Below are 20,328 nucleotides of genomic sequence, written 5' to 3'. Positions count from 1 at the left end.
TGGACAAACGATATCTAAAAGATGCCTCAAGAAATGATTTTTAATGAAAAACTCAACCCCCTGATGTTATTTTGTGAAAAGATTTTTGCTTGTGTTCCATGTATTATCACTTTAAATGAAACTGCATGTCAAAGTAAATTTGTAGTATTATAGTATGAAAGTATAAAAGCATCAAAAAAAGCAAGCAGAGATTCACTAAATGAGCTGTAGCTTTGAATCTTTGATGGCATTTTTTGTAAAAATGACTCTCTTGTTCTTTTATGCGCCGACAATTTTCTTAACACTTTATGAAGACAGGGCTTAAGCATTGAAATGGGATGATAACTCATACATGCTTGGCTTTACTGCTTTAATGCTTCCTTTTGTCACTCCGGCTGATTAACTGAACCGCGCCGCTTTGAATACACAAAACTCCAATGGAGGTATGCATCTGAGCTCAAATTCAGTTTGACAGCCACAAATTTAATCATTTTCCTGAGAGGTGTCTCCTCCAAATAGCTCAAGATAATTTACTCCAAAAAAAAGCTGTGTGCCGATCTGTCAGAGAGAAAGATTCTGAGCAATTTTTGCCCTCACATGTTCGTTAAGTTTGAAGACGAGTTTGACAATTTAGAAACTTTGTCCTAAAGTTTTCTTTGTGCGGGATGAGAAACAAGCTTCTGAGCATGGCCGTACAAAAACTGTGACTATCAACCAGGAAATAATTCAACAAGAAACAGCTAAGAGATATCCAACTGCCAGAACCACAAGCAACTTTTTCTACACCACTGTATGTCGAGTATCCAATCCAATTTTACATATGTGGAGATGCTAAATATTTATTGTTGGAGAAAAGAAACCATCCCGATGGGATCACTGCCTTACCCTGGTGGAGAGTTTGTGTGTGTCTAGTACCTCTAAAGCGCCGTATGCTGGAGAATTACAGTTGTCGGATCACCTCTGCAAACCACGTCGAAGGGTAGAGACCAGACGAGAGGTGCTGTTCCCGTAAAACCTGAGTATGACAGAAATTGAAATCAGCATTGCCAGTGCGTATTAATGTGGGGAGACAATGCTCGAGTCCGGCAAGTGTACCTAGGTGAATCAAGAGATGCAGAGGAATGGTACAGAAAGTAAAACCCACATGAAATATGGCTTTTGTTTAATCTTTTGATTTTAAATAAATGAAAATGTGGATGAGTCACGTGCAAAATGTAGTACAATATGTTGAATGTTCGCAGAAAGTATTTTCCCCACTGTACAGTGTTCTCAGGTCTGATTTGAGTAAATCAGATTTCATGTAATTTGTGCTGATCAGACTCATTAAGAAATCTGATCTATATCACATGTTTGGGGGGGGGGGAACTGATTTGTGCTAGCAGCCAGTCTGCAGTCAGGATGCATTTTAGTACAGTCTAATACTATTAGAACATGATGTTATTTCAGCAGGAGGATTTCCTGGGAAGCGCTAACACTTAGTTTGCAACGGGTAGAATCTCTGCTGTAAAAACTGGGCCAAATCCACAAAATGAAGCAAAGCATACCATTTTTGTTTTTGGTGCAGTTGAGAGTAACTCCGCATGTTGAGCCCACATCATCCACGCTGACCATCCGCCAAACTTTCCCTTGTAGTTTTCCCAACTTGTCACTGTTGTACTTAAGGACATCTTCACCACCCATTAATACAACCTGCGGTCACATCATGTGCCATGAGTCCCCGTTGAGCCATTTGTGAAAACTCCATTTAATTCCACTTTCTAATTACCCCCCTCCCCCTTCCCCCAGTGGCTTGCCGAATCAGAGAGGAAGGCAAATGGAACTCCGCCTCACCAATTAACTGAGTGGGCTGCTCGAGCAAACGACATAGCCTGTGGCTGCTGCTTTGCGGCAGAGGGCCCAAAGGTCTGCGGGATCCCTCCCTCGCAGATGAGAAGATTTAGGAAGGATTTCAGTTCCTGAGCCAACTGCAACGTTAATTACTCGAAGGGGCCTGGGAGGAAGATGTAGCCTCTCTGCCCTCCGGGGCTACAATTGGATTTCTTCAATTGACCTGAAGCAGAGCATTTAGAAGGAAGTCGACTTGAAAAAGAGCTCCACCTGAAGAGTTTCAAATGCCCGTGAAGATGAGCGAAAGGTTGTAGAGGTTTTACTTATGACTATATGATGATGCAATTCAAACTGATAATAGCTGCAATTCAGACCTCAGCTTAAGCACCCGGTAGATGAGCTTATTTCTTTTTACTGTGCAATTTTCCCTTGCAGTATTTTTTTTTTTTTTGCCGCAGTCTCAAGTAGAAGAAAAGTGGTCTCTGAAAAATCTACATAGTGGCATGAAGTTCTACTCATATGAAACTTATGTGATAAAAACTATATTGCACTCATTTGGTGAAGTCAGAGGAAAGGTTCAAATCACATATTCTCATTAGGAGTGAAGCATAAATGGGTCAGTGTCCAATGTGCAGCAGCAACAATTGGAACATATGCAGATGTTCTTGGGCATGTTAATGCGCTACTTTTTTTTTTTTTTTAATAGCTGCTCTTCAACAGAACCTGAGTGGTATAGAAACATTCAGGTTCCTGGACTGAAAAATCCACCATCCGTTTGCTGTGAATTGTTTTCAAGTGGACAGTCGGATGTTTATGACAAAAGGAGAGTTTGAGGGCAACACCTTTCAAATGCACTGAATCTGAGGTGCTTTGTGCACAACATGTTCGTCAGCAGGGGTGCGGATTTAGAGAGTGCAGGCTGTGGAGCTGCTCTGGCGCCCCAGGGTGAGAAAGATGGAAGGGGAGGGGTTCGGGGGGGACATGATATTGAGGAATAGGCCTTTCAACAATACACTCAAAAGAAAATAGGTGATTTTTACACTCGACAGCTTGTTATCTTGGATTTACACCAAATGCCCATAACATTATCATTACGAGCCTAATATTGCATATTGTTTTCTTTTGAGAACATTTTTGCATTTTTAAAGCCGCCTGTATGAACAGAAAAAGCAGAAATGCTAAACACGATGTAGTTTTCATGCAAGGCCACTAGTGGGTGCTGTTGTTTTGGCGCAAATAACAATATGCTATAAATACAAACAATGGCGCGTACATACACATTTGTATGGACAGATAAAGTAGTTGGATTGTCACAAAAAAAAACACATTTTTGAAAACTCAAAGTGGAACTTTTCAAAAATGCCCCAACTGTTTCCGTGGAAACGGAGTAAAAACCCAAGTTTTCTGAAACGCTACAACTGGGCATGTGTGGTAAATAGTTCATTTGTACATGTGTAAGTAGATCACAATAACGACAATGTATGTCTTGTAAATGGGTTTGACAACGTATGTTAGTTTTGCAGAATGAGTTTCCTCCTGCACTCTTCAAACTATCCTGCAACAACAATGTTCTCTGCTTTGAGAAAACCAAATGCGTCAGAAGTAAAATTGTTTCCTACTGCGTTTGAACCCTCTTTTTTTGTGTGGCTGAAAAGTCAATTTCACAACGACCCTCCTGCTGAGGGTTAGGATTGTATCCAGAAGGCACACATTCTTCATACATTACAAGGCTGATTATTAGCATGTAAGTGAGGTAACCCCTCCACCCTCTTAAGTGACCCTTGGCTTCATTTTCGCAAGAGTGATTTGACAGAAATTATTTATGCTGACAGGATAATGCTGTCTGTGTCAAAGCTGAAGAGATATGATCGTGCACACTGGAGATGGGGCGATAGATCAATTTAGAAGAGCTACAAAACAATTCTCTAAAGGTCCTTAAGTTTGGTGAAATATGCACACTGAAAGAAAAAAAAAAGCATTACATACCATAGAGAAGACTTTATATACAACTGTGGTGGTTGTTCAAACTTTTCGGGCTGTTGTACTTTTAATTTGCTTATCTGCCCTGATAACCTTGTCAGTGCTCGACACAGCCGTGAAACCAAATCCCGAAGGTCAGCGAGGACAGCAGTGAACAAAAATCAATACCAGTGGCTGTGATCACAGAGGACATTTAGAGTTACAAGAGTTTTGTCACTGGGAAAATAACTTTATCTGGCTCTGTGACACACATTGTGGCTTTAAGATAAGGGAATTAAAAAACATGTACATCCACACTGTGAGCCATCAAATTAGAATTTTTTTTTTTCCCCCTTTTTAAATTGGGAATGGATTATAATGATTTTTGCTCCGTTGCAGTATATTCTCTAATAAGGTTTGTAGGGCACACAGTTTGAGTGACAGCAGACAGTTATGAGAAATTAGTGCAATAGCCATTGGCAAAGGAAAGGACTATATTGAGGAGATGTTATCTGGGCTATGTGACAGACGCAGAAGGAAAATGACGTTGTCAGACTAATGTCTTCTTTTCTAGGTTGACTTGTTTTTTTGCACAACATGGCAGAACAAACTTCTCTTGAGGCCAAAAGAGGATGCAGCACAGGTATATGCTGCTTTTTTGAGCTTGTGTGGCTTGTGCTATAAATGACAAACATTTATAGCATCACTTTGGAAGTTATATTTGACAGGATAAAGGAAGAATCAGTGACTGGACATGGCATTGTTGCTGCTATTGTGTAACACATTTTAGTATTGGCCAAAATACTTGGGGCTTTTAGGAGTTATCTTATATAGATCAAATTCAAAGTTGTGCTAAATACAAGTATCCTAATGCATTTTTCCATTTGTAAATAACAGAAGTGTTCTTACAAATATTACCAGCTCATCTCTATTATTACAGACAATTCTGCCATTAACCAAATAAAACCAGGCTTCATGTGAATAGCACAGTCAATTCCTGTGTCATCTGTCCTGTGCACCAGCTGTCGCTTTCACTACTGCTGTGTAGAAAGTCTGATGAGTATTACTTTTTTTAAACAATCTCAACAATCAGCATCCATTGATTTTTCCCTAAGAAATGAAGCAAAGCACCAGCACAATGGTGCTCTCAGGAAACCACAGAGCATTTGCGTTTTGCACAGCCTTTTTTGGAATGTGTTAAAAGATTTGTCTCTTTGCATAAACCATCAGTATTTTGCGCAGTCTGAAACACATGCTCGATATTATTGAAGCGCCTAATTGATTGTGTGTTCATTTCAGACACAATCCTCAGTGTGTTCTTGGATATTTCTGCACGCAAAATCAATCTTACAGTGGACTCAATGGCACATCTGCTGTTTCAACTTGACACGTGTTTATTTTATTGCAATGTTGAAGAAAATACCAATGGTGGCGGCATAATTTGCAACGAGGTGAAATCTGGCCACACATGAAGATGGAAAACAGTTTTCAGAACCAAACAAGGGTCACTAAACCTAATTGAAAAAAAGGTCAAGTTAAAAGTCTCTGGAATCTATCGGGTCATGTCTTAAATTGTGATATGTAACTGGAAGAGTCTTTGCCTTACCCTGGCCTTGAGCGAGTTATTCAGTGACAAAACATTCGGTGAGTGGAGGCGTGTTCAAAGGTCGGGGTCATTTTAAACATCATTCTTAATCAAGCTTAGAGACCTTGCTCACCAATTTGCCTTCAACAACAACCAGGACCCCCAAAGCATCACATAACTCAAAGGAGGGAAAAAGTCTGTGTCGCCGTTGTGTTGGATAAAGCAGGTGATTTTATGTTTCCCTCCTGCTCATGACATGAAAGCTATGTTCATTATGTGTGCCTGCCTATGTAATAGGCGAGGTGCAAATATTACTATCCTCGGGACCCGTTGATTTTTAATCTGTTAATTTTTCTTCTGTTAATTTTTCTTCTGCTGGAAAAAATCTAAGGATAAAAGAAATGCTGTGTATCGTCCTTTTTTCCCTTCCTTTTAAAGAAATCAGGAAAAAAAAAAAGAAACACTTAAGTGGCATTTCTGAAAAAATACAGAATAAAATTTTTATTGTAGGTAAACATTTTGTGCAGAACTAAAAATGTGACAGCCTCAGACAATAAAATACATTCCCTTAAACATTTCTAACAAGGACAAAAAGATTAATTATAAGTCATGATGAATGCAGATGAGCCACAGAGGTTTGATTTCATATTGAAACATCAGTGTTCCAGATGTCACATTAACCACCATCTTTGAATGGTGACAGAAACATTTTAAACACCATCAGTATTTTTCTTCTTTTTTTTTTTTACAGAATAAATTTCTCCTTGTGGTATTGCGTGAAAAAATTCTAATTATATATATTAGTGTTGTCAATCGATTAAAAAAAATAACTAATTAATTGCACAATTTTCTGTAATTAATTCCGATTCATGCATTGTTTTTCCACTGAAGACTAAAGCTTGTAATTGTCAATTATTCAGGGTAAACCACGGAATTAATATCGACTCAACACACAGACTATATCGAAATTCAAAGACTATTTTCATATCTTCCGTTTATCATTTGGTGAAACTGTTTCTCCCCAAGATTAGCAAAATAATAAAAACATAAATTAGTAAATAAATAAACGTCTAACATCAATCTTGCTTAGTCAAAGTTGTAAACTTATCACATGAAGAAAGTGGCAATAATATACTGTAATATCCATACAAGACAGACACACGACAGAGAGAACGAGAACGCACATGCATGCGCGCGCGCACACACACACACACACACACACTCAGTATACAGGAGAGCCAGGGAAAGAGAAAAAGAGAAGAAATTAATATTTGATCTGCAAGTTTATCTTTCAGCTATTGCAGTTTGTTGGCTGCTGATCAACCAACATGGCACCATGCTGTTTTGCTGCGGAATTACTTCTGTGGTCCTTAAATTCAGCTTTGCAAAGTAAAGCTAATGACTTTCACTTCCTCAATCAGCCGTCATATAACTTTTAAAATTGAAACTTTCTACCACTCGGTATTGCGCAGATCTGCAGTCGCAGTGCTGCATATAGAGACGCTGCACATGAGGCTGCTTTGGTAAGGGAGTAAAAAATGTATTAATTTTAAAAAACCGGAAGTAAACAAAACTAATTAGATTAACATGTTTTAATGAGATGTCGCATTATTTTTTACCACTAATATATATATATATATATATATATATATATATATATATATATATAACTTCAGAGTCTGACTCATGTCAACATATGCTTTCATTAAACTCCCGTTAATTGTCATCTTTTCAAACCAGTGATCCTTGTGTCACGAACCACCAGTGGTGCACTGTCTCACTTTAGAGCAGAGGTGTGCAATCCTGGTCCTGGAGGGCTGCAGCCCTACATGTTTTAGATGTTTCCTTGCTCAAACACACCTGAGTCATCGTGAGGAGGCTCTGCAGAAAGCTTGGTAAGGAGCACTAATTGCTGTCAGCTGTGTTGATGTTGATGCTGTCACCTAAAAGTTGATGTGAAAAACTTTCACGCGTATTCTTCTCTACACCCATGTCTGTGGTTTCAATACAAAATCATGTGAAAAACTTTCACATCAACCGCAAAAAAAACCCGCAAAACTTTCTTCACTTTTGGGGGGGTTCGTTTACACGGAACCGGTGTGCGGATGCGGATGCACTGTATCCGCGAAATTTTTAATCCGGCTCCCAAGGTGGAAAGATTCTTTCACAGCCGCTCATCCCTCCTGCAGAGACTGCTGGAGGCTATTTACTGTTAGGCCTGTTGCTGCGCGTGCGCAACTCTCCCTCTCCCTTCCCCTTCCATGCCTCGCAAGCAAACATGGCGATCCGCAGTGGTTTGACTCGCGGTCAGTATTGTGGTTTTATCGTCCATATCAGTAGTTTTATAGTTGAGACTCACCCCTGATATCATCCGATGCGTCATCAGCCCATGTAGACGTCGGGTGCTCTCCATTTTCTTCACGTTCTTCCATTTTCGTCACGCGTATTCTTCTCTACACCCATGTCTGTGGTTTCAATACAAAATCAAGCAACAGCGCCCTCCCATGGCCCGGCATACTAACTTCATCGTTGTCGCTGTGTCCGCTGCTGCAGTGTAAACACTCCTTTTTTTTTAACGGATTAGGCGTTCTCACGTGAAACGTTGTTGTGTAAACAGGGCCTCAGGCTCCTTGACGTCCCCTGCGCAAGTGTGATTGCTTTTCCTGTCCTGATGCGTTTCACCTGCTGCCTGTCGGTTCATCTGTGTTGTTGTGTGGCTGTGCTTCTGTGCTTCCGTCCTTCAGTGTTCCTTGTGATAACAACTTTTTTGTATTAAAATGAATGAATGTCTCTCACCTGAGTCCACCTCTCCCCAGTCAAATGTAACATACTTGAAGGAAAGTCATATTTTCTTGACAATAACATTCTCAGAATGAAAGATTTATGTTTAACATAAGCAATATGTAATTTTTTTCTCAAGGGAAAAACAGTTATTATTCTACGTGTTCCAGCTTGCTGTATTCAAGAGTGATAAAGAGTTGTTAGAATGAGTTTTAGCACCTGTTATGATGGATTGTGGTTGGCTAAAATTCTCCCTAAATTATCCTTATATTAGGAATAAACATGTTGTTTGTAAACTGTCCGTAGCAAAGTTGTTTTGGTTTGAGTACCACTAATGGTATGCAATTTGTCCCTACTTGAGAGATAAAGAGGTGCTGCACCTTGTTAAAATGAGTTTAAGTGGCTGTTTTAATGCTGCTGTTATGTAGTGTTGCTTCGGTTGCCAAAAATTATTAATAAATAATCCTCATTGGAGTAAACATATCTCGTTTGTGAAATTTCTCAACCTTCGGGTAATTACATAAACCTTTGCTACTTGTGTGTCGAGTGGTGGATTTTGGAGAGCTCAAAATTAATTCAGATTAAGGTTTGGTATCACTAAGTTAGTTGGGTCTTTGTAGCTTTTGCTGTCTGCATCATTCTTTTTTTTTATTTCTACCTTTTATATCTGTTGTGATAGCCGTTGTATATCATGATGCAATGTCTCTTAACTTTTCATTGTAAAGAGTGTGTATGTTTGTGTGTTTTGCTCTCAGCAGTTATTTATTGTGCAAATAAAAAGATTTTTAAAAATCCCAGGGAAAGAAATGAAGACACAGATCATGAACTCTGTGTATCCTTGTCCTTGGCTCCGCTGCACTCAGCGACATCTCCAGTGATATTTTCTTATCATATCAAAGCACTTTGGGTAATAATGCATGACCTTTTCCTTTGTCGCTACGCGATACAACACAGTGATGATTCAACCTCAAGCCGGTTCGTGAAGGCTTTTGTGTTTGCACATACAGCATAAAGAGGCAGCATTTCCCTGTGAAAATCCTGCATTGCTCAAAAAGTAATATGTTTTATGGAAATAGGGGAGAAATAGCTGGAAATGAGAGACACTATATCAGTGGTAAGATGCCAGTTTTGGCAGGCAACAACATGAAACTGGAAACGGCATCTTTCTACACACACAAAGACAACGCACAGCTGACAACAATCAAATGCAATCTGGGGAGGAGTTGGACATGAGGGCGGGGCAACAAGACACTGGACTAAATAAGGTGTGAAAACAAACCATGGATGAAGGCTCAAGTGAAAATGGAAACTTTTGTTAAATTTTGAGTATCTGTTTACACAACAGTGCTCGGACTATGACCACGTCTACACGTGCCTGGATTTTTATAAGAATTGAAATTCCCCCCTCTACATTTACAAAAAAACATCTATTATTGACACAGACCCGCATACACACCTGGCTCAGAGCTACTATGAGCATGCCAAACCTGTAGGGGGCAGTGTAACGAGAAGCATGAAGCCATGGAAGCAAATCAGAAGCCAGGAGTTTTCAGGAATCATTGTTTGTAGTGAGTCGTAGCTGCATTTATGTGTAAATGCGCAGCACAAAGGCAGAGAAATATAACAATTTTTTGCAAATACCCGGGTACGTGTAAACATGGCCTCTATCAGTCACTGATAAAGCAACTTTTTGAAAACAGCTGCCAATGTGCAACTTTTTGAAAGCACTCCATCGCCGTGGAAATAAAGGAAAATGTAACTTTTTGGAAATGCTCTGATTCCTTGTGTAAATAGAAAAATGCAAAAGCGATGCATTTTCACGTTGTGGTGTATACAAGGCCAAAGTTTCAAGCTGCATACTTGAGATAATTAATATGGCATTAACAATATCGGCTACACAGAAACAACAAGTGAGGGCCACATTAGGGGGATTTGCAGCATTTTGCCATTGCAAACACTATTTATATATATAGGGGTTCGAACATATTGTTATTGATCTGGACCAGTGTCAGCACTACTTTGCCTACCCTGTTGGGACACTTCTTGCCAAACTGAAGGCATAGACACAATAATAGATTTTAGATTGAGTTTGTCAACTGCAATATGCTATCATATTGACAATCCACTTAAAGTTTCATTTACAAAATGTGTAAACCCAAAAACAAACAGTCGGGCGTAAACAGCAAATCTGTTAGTTCTTTGAGGATTTGTGAACACTGTTTGAACAGCAGAAGTGTCTCATCATCCCTTAACCTTGCTAAATTTATATTGTGACTGGTTGTTAATCCAGAGAAATCAAGGCAATCAAGCAGCAGGTGACAGTGAGGCACAGCAAAGAGGGTGGATAGCACACATTTTTTCCCCCCATTACTATCCAAGTCGGAGGAGCACGGCTGGCTGCAATCACGAGAGCCAAGCTGCTTAATGCCTTTTGTCCCGCTCATCGGCACCTGCTCATTAAAATCACTGCTCGCAGACAGACATGGCCACTTTGGATGGAGGTGGGTATGGCTGGCACACTTTGTACTCAAGTCGCTGAAGCCACAAGCTGCGCGAGTGCACACCTTGTCTGATATAATCACTGTAGAGTATAGGCACGTGTGCACATATACATGCTCAGGAGGGTGTACAAATACACTTTAGCATGAAAACTCGTGTTTCTTTATTGATGTAACTCAGATTATATGACAGTAATGTGACCTACCGGTGCAAACTTTTTTTTACAAAAAAGTATTCAGCTATTTTTATTATAGAATATGAAAATATAGAAATATTGCTGTTTTGCCTCCCACTGTGAATTCATTTCAAGCTTAAAAAAAGAGAAACAATTATTTACAAGATCAATGTAAATTTCTTCCTGCTCGTCTCACTTAGTCAAATGACCATTGTATCATGTCAGAGCCAATATTCAACTGTTGTTTGGACCAGGAAGCCCAGAAACATAGAGAAGTAAGCAGAACTGCTGTAAATATGTGGCTGTGTGTGTGTATGTGGGAGAGTTTGGGTCTTGGCAGTGTGTGCTCTCCCTGCTCTTCTTGACAAGCTTCAATGTCACAGTGACCAAAGATTATAGAAAGTTGTGGGTTTTGCTTTAAAATGGTGAGCGGAAGTGTTGGCTCCATGTACTTGTGCTGCATGGTCTGATGACTGAGAAAGAGTGGAAACGTGTTGTTTCCACCTTTAACATCTGGAGCTTACTCCATAGGATGAATGAAGTGTTGATTTATAAAACTTGCTGTTGCTGAGTGTATCAGTCAATCTTTAATCATGTAAAGAAACATGTCACATGTCAACTTTCTTTGGCAAATCTGATGGCTTCCGAGATTGAAATAACAAATCCTTCTACAAATATAAATTCATAGTACCAGAAGTGTCCTCACCACAACTTTGAAAGTGATTGGCATGATGGTTCCCCGTGGTGCTTTAGATGTAAGTATGCACCAAGTGCTGCTGCCTGACTGCAGCAACGATGCAGCAGCTGCCCTTTTTTTCTCCTCAACTGGAGGCTAATACCCTCAGGCTAACTTTATTAGTTCCCCCGAGTGGAAGAGTGGAAAACTCTACCTCCTATTTCATTCTATCCAACATCCGCCTGACTGAAAAATGTACTGGGATATTTATGAGGGATATTTGATGAACAGAGCAGCTTCATGTCAGGGACAGATCCAAACTTCCAATTTTTTTTCATCAAGCCATTGATAGTTTATATAGCATACTCGCCATTGCGTGCATTAGCGTGTGGTTTCAATACGAAAACAAACCAGCTGGGACGCTCACTAGCTTTTTCTCAACGTTTCCCTGTAAACAAACATTGTTTTCAAAATGATGCTTTGTAAACATGAAACTTTTCTGAAATGAAGCCACAAAAATTATGCTTTTCGACTTGAAACGTCACGTGAACTGGGTCTCAGACCACAAACACCTCAGGAAATGAGGAGAGTAAAGTGCTGTCACAAAGAGAGATTTATATTACAACAACAAAAATAGGATGTTGTTGCATCACAATTAAACAGGTAAGCTTAGACATATGACAATGCACATCCCTCATAAGACTAACATTTAGTACAAACAGGAAATATTGACCCCTCTCTCTCTCTCTCTCTCTCTCTCTCTCTCTCTCTCTCTCTCTCTCTCTCTCTCTCTCTCTCTCTCTCACTCACTCACTCACTCACTCACTCACTCACTCACTCACTCACTCACACACACACACACACACACACACTCTTTTTCATCATTGTTCTCAAACCAGAAAGGAAAAAAACAACATCCCCATAGATTTTATTGGTCCAAATGATGTATGTACCGGTACTCTGTTTGATGCTTCAAACTGCATATACTGAAAAAGGAAAATGCCTTGTGCTCATTTTATTGTTCACTTCCCAACCAATTGATTTCACATATAATGACTCCTTCGTTATTTCAGTCTCACAGACTTTTGAAAGCCTGAACAATCGCCACCATATTTGCTCTTTACATCACTTCATACTCATGCACAGTCAATAAATGTACTTTATGTTATTTTGCATATTCCACAATTCTTTTCATTGCACATTTAGTGAAAATATGTTGAGCCACTCTGAATTCACATTTATTGCCAAAAGGAAGTTTTAACGCTGATGTCTGTGCCTATTCAATTCAGAGCTTCATGTACACATCATCAAACCAAAGGTAATTTTCATGTGCACACATGCACACACACACCTTAGCTACACCTCGCTTGAAGCAGATTGGTCCCCCTTTTATAATCAAAACTGTATTCATTCTTGGTGACATTGATTTTTCTTCTGCATTGGCTGTACATTTGTCGACGGCACACCACAATGTGAATCTCCTCTTATACGAGATACCAAAGTTGCTCTATTGGTCGGAAATATTGTGGCTGCAAATTCTTTTGAGTTCAGTGAACTCATTATCATGTTGAGAAGAAAGATGTTTCAGAGGGTTACAGTTTTTTGACACGCTCTGTTAACCTGCTGAAAGTAGCCATGAAGCTGTGAAGCTTAAATAATGTCCGGTTGATATTAAGGGGCCAAAACTGTGCTGAAAAAAATACCCCCTACTCTCTTGCAACCACAGCAGCATCTGGAACCATTTGATACAAGACATGATGGATCCAGAAATTGACTTTGAGCCGACCTTAAAGGTTTTTTTGTTGTTTTTTTTTATTATCAATCTTCTATTGTCCAATTTAAGTGAGGCTGTGTAAACTGTAGCCTCAGTGCTGGTCTTCTGCTGCCTGAGACCATCACCCAGAGAACTACAACTCAGTGCTTTTCCTACCATTCTCTGTAAATGCTGCGGATGCTTGTGTATGAAAACCCAAGTAGATCAGTACTTTATGAAATACTGAGGCAAGCTCATCTGGCACCAACAACCATGCCATGATCAGTCACTGAAATCAACTTTCTTCCCTCTTCTGTTCTGTCAGAATTTAAGCACGGCATGCTCATCTTGACCATGTCTACCTATCTAAATACATTGGATTCTCTCAATGTGACTGGTTGATTAGCCATTTGCCTAATGAGTACTTTCTTGGGTGTATATCAGCCTGTAGTAGGAGATGAAAGGAACCACAGGATGTGCAGTTCATTTTAACAACAAATTTATACAAATTTGACCTGTGTTTTCTGTCATTAACAAACCAATTCTATTGAGTTTTGTCTCAGGGTTCCCACAGTGCTGCTCTTGCCTCACAGCGAGGAGGTCCAGCTTTTAACACTGGCTGGGCCTTTAGTTATTTAGAGTTTGCATGTTCTCTGAGTGTGTGTGGGGGTTAGTTGGTTTCCTTTTTGTACTACAATACCTTGACCTTGACTGAGATCACAACCGACCTGGTTCTGTAAAAAGAAGCCAGTCTCACTGCTTTTAGATGGATTTTTTTTGTCCCACTTACCCATGAATGTGCCATCAACTGCAATATAACAAAATCTATTATGGGGCTCATTATGTTAATATTTTTATTGAAGCACAATTCTGTGACATCTGTTGTATCACACAGATCACACAGTTGTATCACAGACTCCTTTAAACATCGGACATCAAATAGTACCTCTTTGATGCAGTAAACAGAACCAACAACCTTTGACAAAGAAGAGAAGTGATTCCACTGGAGCTGCTAGGAGACAACATTGTAATCTATCCACAGCCATGTTTTCCAAATAAGAAATGAGAGCGTGTGTAAAGCCAAGCTCAATGACGTTAGCGCTTGAAACAGAAGGTCCACACATGCGGGCTCGTCCTTGTCCAAGAACGCTGAAATAATCACAGCTTCAAAGTTACACAAGCAGAGAATCACAATCAGTGGATGCAGAATCAACAGTCGAAAGATGAATGGACGAGCAGTTGGCTCGCCGTTCATACAAACACAGGAAAATACTTCCAAGCGCCCAGGATCTCACAGTGATAATGCATCTCAGCAATCACTGCAAACATGCTGGTGCAATTTATATGCCAGACATTTCTCATTGCACTCTAACCCTTCACCTTTTTGGCACTGGTAACCTATACCGGCAAGTGATTCCCATGACCGTGTCACTCCGTAGATTTGTAAAAGAAATGGATGATTTATTAATACATCAAAGTAATTATGAGGTAAAAATCAATCATCAGATATCCGATACAGGCCTGAGTGTTATTCCAGAATGCTCTCTCAGGAGACGGTGTACATTTCAGCAAGTCAGAAATGTAATTAGCCTTTAGCCCGGGGGGCGAGGTTGCGTTCAGGCCGGCCTCCTCCACCTCCTCCTCAACAAGATTTCTTGGGCGTCAGTGACACTAGAAAAGGTATTCTGTTAGACTAATGCAGAACTAAATGAGTCACAAACAGAAGGAGAAAGCTTGTGGAAATTGCCGTTTAGCTGAAGCGCAAACACCGCTGGAACCGGATCAGAGCTTGAACTATCTGTGAATCCTGCAGCCGACCCCCAACTTCAGGGCGAATCAAAAGGAAACTAAACATGCCAACCTGTACTGAGCTGGTCTGGATACACAGCTTCTCTTGCCAATGGTGGTTATGTGAGATAACTATGAGGCCTGAGCTCAAACTTAGCAAATAAAGTGACATTTTAAACCAAGTTTGAGTTGTGCAGGGCTGGTGTTGTTCTGTAGGATCCACCCACACACACACTAAGTTCTTTGGACTGCTGCAGGAAACCTGAAGTGCAAATGGTTGTGCTCACTCTGACCTCTGTGAGAAAGTTTAGGAGTATGTACAAAACAGTTTTTTTTTTTCAAAACTGGACATGAAACAAATCATGAACCTTTTGATATTTTAGAAATCGGTGAGCAGCAGATGAAGAAAGTAATGTATTTGTTTCTGTGACCAGACGATCAATATATTGTGCCTACTACACTAAAATAACAGCCTAAAACAACAAAGCCAAAATACTTAATTGTGGGGAAAAAGGAAAACGATAAACAATACAGATGTACAGTACATTTTGTGTTGACCATTGTCCAAGGTAAAACTCTGTTCTCGGAAATTGGGAAGAGCCAAACGCTCAGTTGTTTAGAAGAAGGATCAAGGAAGATTCACAAAAAAATCTGCTTCTCAAGGACACATTAAAATCGACACATAACTCGGATATTAACATGGAATTTCCAATCTGTGATACAAACAACTTTGCAGCAAAAGCTCAATACTATATGTGTAATCCTCCTACTCCTACTCCTAATCCAGCACCTTGGATGGATTCATCCAATCAGCCTGGGGACTGATTTGTTGAGGAAGCTACTAATTTCTTTAAAGTGCATTTACTGACCAATAATACTCTGCCTTCGATGCAGAGAGGCCCAGTTAACAGATTACTTGCTAAACTGTTAATGTGAGTAAAACCAACAACCAAATACTCAAACAGACTTTAACCCCTCATTCAAACCAAATTGGAAAAAAATGCATATCACAAAGTTTAACATTCACAATAAGTTATTTATTACATGGACTGCACAAATATCAGAACTCTGAACAGTTTCCAATGAAATTACCTCTGTTAATTAGAGACAACAGGGTACTACATTTGTTCACCCCAGTTGTAGTGAAACTGCAGGAAACTAACAGGCTTCTGCATAGAGTGCAAGAGACAGCTGTCTGCAAAGGTACCTATCAGGAAGATGGATGATTTAGGAGGACTTGGGTCTGAATGATACAGTGCATGTGTCAAATCAGTTGTTGGTCAACCATCAGCTGGTCTAAAAAGCACTTTCGGAACTCCTTCTGTCATGAAACATCCCAATGCTGATGGAATGCAACTATTCAGAAAGGCCCAAGGCTGACGTTTTTGCTGCCATCAGTGCTGTTATTAACCCATCCATCATTGCTCTAGCAAGGTTCCGGGACTCGTCTCGCCAGGATGGAGCATGGGCTAACAAAGATGCGAACTCCAAATGGGCTTTAAAGCAAAGCCACGTATCTATATTTTAAAAACAATTTCCCTACATTATCTTGTATGATTGAAGACTTCCATTGCGTTTTAGAGTGACGGTGCTCAGTCACTGAAAACTTTTTGGAAAATGGCTCCCGACCTGGAACGTTACAAAAGAGCTCTAACTATGTCTTTGTGGAAATGGGTTGCTTTGCCACCATGGAGGAAATCCCCAACATTTCTGTAATACTGATACTGTGTTAACAAAATCCACGAGGAGCCCAACATTACTACATTGTTTTCAGTGATTCTGCCATCGTTTGGACATTGTTTTCAAAACATTGTAAATGCAAAACTCATGAACGAAAATGTTAAAACTATGCATTTTTACTTGAAGCGTTGTCGCGTAAAACAAGGACTAAGAGTCCATGTGAGCAGGAGATAATCCCAGCTTCCAGTCTATTGCCACCAACAGGTTAAATCTGGTGTACTGTCACATGGTTCAGTGTTTTGATTTATACTGAATGCGTTGGTAATGTGTGACGCCAACTGTAAACTTACTGCCACAATTCACAAAACTGATGAAAACAATGTTATGAGTTCAATATTTACAAATACTAATATCATTGGGATTTCAATTTACCAGTAATTCATAGTGCCCTATGAATTTGTAACTCTTTATGGGGCTAATGACTATAATTGGTGACATATACAGTAATTAAATTGTTAATTGTTAAACATGAAAATAGCTGATGCTAATGGTATTTTTCACCTCCTTGCACTGGAAAATCCTATTCACCTTGCAGTCAATAAACCAGATTCATGCATTTAATTTGTAAATACATAAATAAACTATGAAAAATACTGTGCTTGAGAAAAACGTCAACATACGACGAATGCACATTGCAAACATGTGACCAATGTTTACTCAATGTTTTACATTTCAGGTACTTTTCTTGTACAAATAACCTATCATATAATGTAAAAAGGCAGTAGTACTTGATTGCATGATGCCAGTAATTTACAAACATCCAATGTATTGAATTATCCAGACATAAATTGTGAAATATGTGTGATTTTAGACACTATAATACTTTTCTACACATTTTATTGTGGGTAAATGGTGCATGATGGTGTTTTACAGACTTAAATCATAGAAAAAACACACAAAGTGAACAACTCACACTAATAAGTCCGCACTGCAAACCGAGAATTAATTAGAAATAAAGAGACAAGTGCTAACTCCTCACTACAACACTGTGACCTCAGTATCAGCATCACCTCATTGGAAAAGTAAGATATTGATTGAAAATCTATTTGAGCTTAGTTTAAGTAGGAGCATAAGAACCTAACAGCTTAGTTTGGGGCCAAATACTGAATGTATTTTTGTTTATCATAAATTTTCTCATTTGAACACCCTCAGTACTTGATTTCACATTCAGTTATGGTGCTACACTGGAGGTTACCTCAGCAAATATGTGCAGTTTTCTCTGTTTCCGATCACGTTTCCCATGTAAATCAGCAAAAAATACATAAAGAAGTTTTTTGCTCTGACAGAAGGTAGAATAGTTCCCTTTGTATATTGCTGGTGTGTCGTTAAAATCTCTACATATAAAACATTTCAGCCTTTTTGTGTTACTTGTCATTCGAATTTTAACTGCGGCGTATGCTGATTCCTCACAGGTGGTTTCTATTCGATTGTTTCCCAAGTTCTGCCTCTAAGGTTTAGAAGAACAAATCCTTTGTTATTCCATCTATCAATAACAACAACAACAACAAAAAAACAACAACCTTCAATATTTGCAGGTTTTTGCTGTCACGGACTAAATGGTGCTGAAAAAGCCCAGATATCCTCTCTCTAGAGAGCCATTGTTTTAACAGACACTGTTTTGAATGATCATTCATGGCATTGCAAAATGTTCCTCATTAACATTAAATACTTTCAAATCTTGAGCGATATCTGTGGCACGAGCCGGTGAGGACCAGTCGCTTTCACCGTGGACCAAATCCTTTGAGTCAGACTGGAGACCCTTCAAAAGATTCCTCTTGGCATTTTCTGAGCCTTTTTCCAAACAGCCCTAGCTGAATACCAGCACTAAACTGCCTCACTGCTTTGTTTACATCCCCAGCCAGTGAAATAAAGCCTCACCGAAAAAAAAAGAAAAAAAAAGTGAACTTACTTCAAGCTAAAGTCAATCCTCTCTTTTATAAATCACAGTGCGCTGGTGACAAGCCTCAGCATGACCGCAAGCAAAATAACTTCCCATGTGTTTATTGAGGAGTAGATATGGAAAAAAGAATGTGAAATAACTCTAAAACTTTGACTCCAGTTAGTCAGCGTTCTCAGACATGATTTTATCTTTGACATGTTTTAAAGTGAAGGTAAGCCACCGCTTAAAGAGTCCTGTCAGTCAATGGTTTTTAAAGTGTTTTGACGAGAAGTCCCAAGGAGAGAAAGAAGAAAGCAAAATCTGGGGGTCCAGGTGGTCACGATTTTGTTCCTGAATTTCAGAGGGAATCGAGGTGCCGCTCACATGACAACATTTCAAGTGTAAAAACGTCACATTTGTGTTTTCGTTTCAGAAGCATTTCATGTTTACATGCTGTAACGGTTTTAGAGCCGCTGCGAATGGTCGACAAGAGTGTGTGTGACATTGCTTGACATCTATCTACGTACTGCTGTTAATGAGTGTATCGGTCATTCTTTAATCATGTGTAGCATCACAGCTACTGTGTTGGCCCCCGATTAAACAAATGCATGTCAGGGTCTGTCTGCTCCTGCGGCTAAAACTGGACCAACATGGCAGCTTGGACACAAACAGTTCATGGAAATGTATTTCTGAAAATATTGGAAGCAAGAAACACGCTGTGCAGTTGTTGAATTTGTCCTCATTTAGGTTCCACTACCGCTATTCTAGGCATTTTACAAATGTTTGGCGATGCGTCAGAGTTCCGCTCCCTGCACCTCATTTGCATACATTTGGCCGGATTCAACTTTATGCATATTAGCCATGGGCGGCCCCGGTAAAGACGCAACGCAGCTCAGAATGCGTCGCACCCAGAATGGACCGTGGTGATGAGGCAGTAAATTGCCAGCTCTAGTTTTGCTTCTTTTTATTTATTTGGTGATATTTAATCTATTGTTTACATTTGCCATGTACATGGGAGGGTTTATGTTTTGGTTCATGAGTTGTATTCAAAATAGAATCAATAAAAATGTAAGAGCAATCACTTGATTCAGTTGATTAATTGAAAAATTAGAAGAAAGATTAGTCATTGGTGACAGCATTAAACCTTTTACAAACTATGTCCTTTTACACAGAAACAGTTGATTGTTTATGCAATAAAGCCTGAAAACAGGGTCTAATTGATTTTGGGCTGTGGGAGAACCCCCACGCACAAACATGCAACTCCTCACAGAAACACCTTCAAATGAACAAGGATATTAATCCTATGAGGTGAAGGCTCCCTCCAGTACTTTGGCCGAATAAATAGCGGAACACTGCCAAAAGGAATGCGTTATCCATGATAGAAATCAACAAGCCTTTATCATGAATGTGATTAAAAGTACATTTACCATACTGGAGCTGTTATAAGTGTTTTCTTCTGTGTTGAATTCCAATGTTTAGTCAACCCATCTGACTTCAATTCCCTCCTTAAACCACCATTACAAAGCCTCCCCTTCATCCACTGTGACTTTTTCGGCTCCATTTCCCCATTTTCAATTGAAAAATGCAAACCTTTTGTCGTATTATACACGACATCAGCTCTCGGAGCCACTGAAAGTTTTTTGGAAACAGCTAAATATTTCTACTGCAAATGCCCGAGTGGATGGAC

Source organism: Blennius ocellaris, assembly GCF_963422515.1.
Source record: "Blennius ocellaris genome assembly, chromosome: 6".
NCBI classification, from domain to species: domain Eukaryota; kingdom Metazoa; phylum Chordata; class Actinopteri; order Blenniiformes; family Blenniidae; genus Blennius; species Blennius ocellaris.
This window is presented reverse-complemented; position numbering follows the sequence as displayed.